The sequence below is a fragment of the Siphateles boraxobius genome, unplaced genomic scaffold (genome assembly GCF_051911475.1).
Source record: "Siphateles boraxobius isolate OS27281-9 unplaced genomic scaffold, OSU_SipBor_1 8, whole genome shotgun sequence".
NCBI lineage: Eukaryota > Metazoa > Chordata > Actinopteri > Cypriniformes > Leuciscidae > Siphateles > Siphateles boraxobius.
In genome coordinates this window covers 38,387,403-38,392,960 of record NW_027509208.1, presented here as the reverse complement: position 1 = coordinate 38,392,960, position 5,558 = coordinate 38,387,403, and positions in this window count along the sequence as shown.

Here is a 5,558-nt window from a genome sequence, read left to right as displayed (position 1 = left end):
CTCCGTCCTTTTTGGCCATAAAAAAGATGCTTGAATTGGCAGGGGAGGTAGATGGTCGAAAACAGTTTTTGGAGAAACTGGGTGGATATGAAGTTCCCCGCAGACCCGGAGTCAACGAGGGCTTGTGGTGGGAGACAAACACTGGAGGTTAAGATATGTACAGTGGTACGTAGTAGAGACTCAATCGTCGGGGAGCGCCGGCCGCGGAGGTCGAACTGGGCAAGAACTGAGGAGATGCTTGTCTGACGCACAGTAAAGACAGAGGGAATGTTGAAGTCTGCGCTGGCGTTCAGAAGCAGAAAGGTGGGTGGAGTCTACTTCCATAGGAACTGGTGCTGGAGGAGTGACTGATGGAGCCGGGGGTGGAGAACTTACAGTGGATGCAAACCGATCACAAGCGGTGAGGCGCTGGGAAGTCCGGATTGTCTGTTGGATAAGTTTCTCTAACCCCATGCTGTCCTCGTACACAACCAACAGGTGGCGGACGTTGGGATTCAATCCACGTCGAAAGGCTGTGCTCAAGGCGGTTTCATTCCAGCCGCTAGATGCGGCTAGAGTGCGGAACTGGAGGGCATACGAACTCACTGAGGAATTTCCTTAGCGGAGGTTAAATAGTTGGTCATGAATGGACAGTTCGGATACAGTTTGCCCAAAAACCTCTTTAAAATGCTGTTTGAAGCTTGAGAAGGATTTGACCACCGGAGAATCTGAATCCCACAATGACTGTGCCCACCGAAGCGCTTGTCCAGATAACAATGTTATAAAGAAAGCCACACGGGCGGTGTCACTACGGAACAGATGCTCATTCATGGCGATATACAGGGATACTTGGAGAATAAACCCACTGCAGTTCTCCGCCTCACCAGAGTATGTCGCTGGCCGGGCCATGGGACTCACAGAGGCAGTGAACGAAGCAGCAGGAGGTTGCGGAAGTGGAGGTGGTGGAATGAATGCAGCGGCGACCGGAGGATTAGCCGATGAGGGATCCGCTTCAGACTCCGACGGATTCTGCATCTTCGGTCTAGTCTTCTGTCAGGAATCACAGACGAATCAGACAAGATGGTAAGTTCAATGTTTTACTTTGCAGAATGAATCGAAGTCGGAGACAAAAGGTGAGTAACAAAAACACAGAATCATCAGTGAAGCTTAGCTGAATGGTAATAGTGCTCATTTCTCTCTTTCTTGCAGATGTCGATGATGGAAGACCAGGGAAGAAGGTTTCGGTTGGCAGATGGGAAGCGATCACGTCTCAGGTAAGTGGATAGGTAAGTGTTCAGGGAGTATGTGAGTCATGGAATGACGAGACCAGACAAGTGACTGCAGGGTGAGTGCACGTATATAGTGCGTTCTGGTGATGGGATACAGGTGACGGTGATTAGTAGTCCGGTGATAATGAACGGGAGAAAGACTGAGTGGTCGGCGAGAGAGAATGAGTGGGAGGTGATGATGAACGTGATGGGGATGGAATCCTGACAACATTAGTGTAGCGATTCTTAGCTCAAATAAAAGAGAATATAAGATCATGGATATGATCACGAATCGACTACCGTTTATAATAATATCCTTAATGGGTATATTTCACCAAGTGTCTGTATGGGCAATTCAATACAACGAATTATAATCAATTATCCATACAGGGAGGCAAAATTTTATCAATTTTTATATCAATTCTCAATCACAACGTGTTATGATTAAATATTAATATTTCAATTGTCTAAAATAGATCGATTCTCAGGGGAACTCTTAATGGAATTAATTTGTTATCGACTTAATCCATTTGTCCAGCAAACTGACAGGACGATCTTTTATCAAATATCAAAAAGAGTTATCCTATTTATAGACTTTCAGGAAAGAGTGTTTCTTCTGGCCATGAAAAACAGCTTTCTCGTTCTATAAAAAAGAAAATACTACGTAAAGTATCAGCATTTGTAAAGTGCGTAGCTTTGATCGGACATTAAAGGGACTTTATAATATGAGCACAACAGAGTCAATAAATGAGTATATATGGATTTAATAAAGGAAATACTACGTATATCGGTGACTACGGTTACATGGAATAAAATGTATATACACAAAATATAACGACAAAAAATGAAAGAGGATGAGAATCAGAGAGAGAGTGAAAAAGGGAGAGAAGGTGAGACAGATCACGAAGGATCACAGAATAGCAAATTACCTAGACAAAACCTTTGAGAGAGAACCAACAAGGAATCACAATCACTCTATAAAAAGGGGGTAAACAAATCTTAATGCTTTGAAAACTCAGTAAACGAAATACTTATACAAATATAGCTCTCTTGTGTGGTCGAGAAGTGTGCATGTGTGAGCGTCCTTAGAGGCTGTGTGCATTCTCTCGGAGTCTCTCTGTCCTTCGGAGCTGCGCTTCATGTGAAGAGGTAGTTGACTGTTGAAGGTAAAGTTTGCCAGATAATTCAGACTAAGTTAATTTCACTCGTCGGTGGAAATGAAGAAAGGAGAATTCGAAAATGGAAAATAAAACTTAAAAAAATAAAAATAAAAAAATAAAAAAGAAAGAACAAACAAAAGAAAACGAAGACGAAGAGTCTGAAGAGGACTTGAAGAGGTTGAAGAGAGCAGTTGAAGAGAAACTAAGGGAAGAGAGAGAGAAACCGCTGGTCAATGGCTTTAACGAGGGTCCCCGTTCACACCCACTGGGGTGAACTGACCAATCGACTTGGAGTTCTGTGAGCGGGAAACTTGTTCCTTTCTCTTGTCGAAGCAGCTCATTTACATAGTTTATGACCTTGTAAGAAAATGTGATTTCTACTCCAGAAATGATAAAACATAGTAAAATACATTTTATCACAGTCTACTATATAGATTCAGCTGAGGCAAACCGTGAGAATTACAACGATACCAAGAAACACTTACACATGATAAAAATACGTAGATATATGTAAATGCATAATTACATGCACTTATAGTTCATTTAATACTCTGATAAGATCATAGTTACCATTAGTATGGCATGGGCTACAGGTAAGCATGAAAACATATCAATTATATCTTAGTAATGTCTTATATGAGGACGTTAAATAAAAAGGTCGGTGTGTGTGTGTGTGTGTCTGTGTGAAGAAGGGAGATGTTAAGGAGATACTGATCTCTTTGAGGCTCGGGCGTTCGAGTTTATGGCTGTTGGTTTTTTTCCTCTCGCGTATGCCACAAAAGTGTCAATGGGCAATTTGGACCCAGACTCTTTGACGCCAGGCTTGAGTTACGGGGCAAAACTCGAAGGTTAAAAACTTTCCAAAAACTCACAGTGATTAAGGCATGTGAGACATTCCAGATACGCTACATTAGATAGTGTTACATTAAGCACCAACACTTCAAAAGAATTATATTTGAAACTAGACTTCTCAGTAATTCTGAAGATATAACTATAAATTGCAGCAACACCTCCCCCTTTGCCTTTCAGATGAGGCTCATGTTTATAACAATAATCTTGGGGGGTGGACTCATTTAAAGTAATGTAATCGTCTGTCTTTAGCCAGGTTTCTGTCAAACACAGCACATCTAGGTTATAATCTGTGGTCATATCATTAACAATAAGTGCTTTTGAAGTAAGGGATTGAATATTCAGAAACCCAAGCTTATTCATTTGTTCATTAGTATTATATATGTTTTCTATTTGTTGAACATCAATCAAATTTTGACCCTTAAATGGGTTTGGGAGTTTTTTGTATTTCCTAGTTTGGGGAACAGACACTGTCTCTATGTGCTGGGATTTATCTGACCTCAGTGACGCGAGACAGCTAGTAGACGGTCGGCTTAGCCAGTTTGTCTGTTTCCTGACCTGAGCCCCAGATTGTCATGTTTGAGCTCTAAGACTGCCATATTACTAGAGAGAAGAGCAGCACCATCCCAGGAGGGATGAATACCATCTCTTTTCAACAGTTCAGGTCTGTCCCAAAAACTTTTTCATTTGTCTATGAATTCTATATTATTTTGCGGACACCACTTAGACAGCCAGCCAATGACTGAGGACAGTCTACTAAGTATCTCATCACTCCGGCGAACAGGAAGGGGGCCAGAGCAAATTACAGAAATTGTACTTGCGAGTTCACACACCTCTTTAACATTAATTTTAGTGATCTCCGATTGGCGAAGTCGAACATCATTAGTGCAGACGTGAATAATAATCTTAGAGAATTTATGATTAACATTAGTCAGCACTTTTAAATTTGCTTTGATGTCGGGTGGTCTGGCTCCCAGCAAGCATATGACTATGGTGGCTGGTGTCTCTATTTTCAGGTTCCGTGTAATAGAATTGCCAATAACTAGTGCACACTCAACAGGATTCTCAGTGGGTGCTTCACTGAGTGGAGAGAACATGTTTAATGTTGTTATCGGAATGGATGAGGGGTGTTTTGTCCTGCGACTACAGCGTCTCACGGTCACCCAGTTGCCCTGCTGCACGGGCTCTACTACAGCCGGAACCGAACAATATAGAGAGTAAACTAAGCTAGTTGCATCCAAAGCAGTTTCTAAAGCCCTTGCATTCCTACTATTCTCCATTAAAGTTTGGATGCGTGTCTCTAGTTCTGAAATCTTCTCTGTCAGCCTGACTATCTCCCTGCATTTATCACATGTAAAGCCCTCGGCGCTGACAGAGAAGGCTTTACTATACATGTGACATGAAGTGCAAGTGACAATAATAGGAGAAGACATGACTCACCGTGTGTGTTGACTGATCCTACACACCACAGTTGTTTGGTGGACTTGAAAAGGCCCAAGCGTGTGTGAGAAAAAAAGACGGCAAGCACAGATGGCAGATTAACATTGTAATTGAAAGCTAGTGCGTTTTTGCGAGCGATAATGATTTAGATTAAAGCTAGCGAAGTCAGATCAATGTGACATACAAAATTAGATAATATCAGATATCTGGTTGATGAGTACGATATTTTTAGCGATACAAACAACAAGGAAATTATAGTAAATAGAGATAACATCATATTGTACATCATACTGTACATACATCAAAGCAAAATCATACTGTATACCTGCACGTCTCTATAGACCGGCTCTGTGTCTCTGTCTTTAAGTTACATTTGAAATTCCCCCGGTTTCCATCAAGGTATAAGCTAGTCCCAGATTAAAATGCATTTTTTTAGCTGTTTTAACTGAAAGGAACTTGCACTGATATATCTTAAAATATGTTAGTGCCATTGTTTTGTCTTAAGATGCAACAGTAATGGTTTTTTTTCTAAGGCATTATTAAATGCCCTATTTGATCTAAGGCCTAATCCTAGCTTAATCTATGCCCTGTCTTTGAAACCGGATCATTACGATTTACGATGTTGATATTTACGTAAAAAAATAATAAGTATGAAATCAAATTAAAACTGTACAATACAGCCTACACATTGAAAATGTATTTGTTCTTATAATGTATACCCTAAACCAACACATAGGCTATGCATATATCTTTTTTTGATTAGCCAACATTGATTATTACCTTAGATTAACTTTTTCGGTGTGGATTTTCGATGGAATAATACAGAATTGCAAGCTGCCGCAAAAACATGGGGATTTGTTGA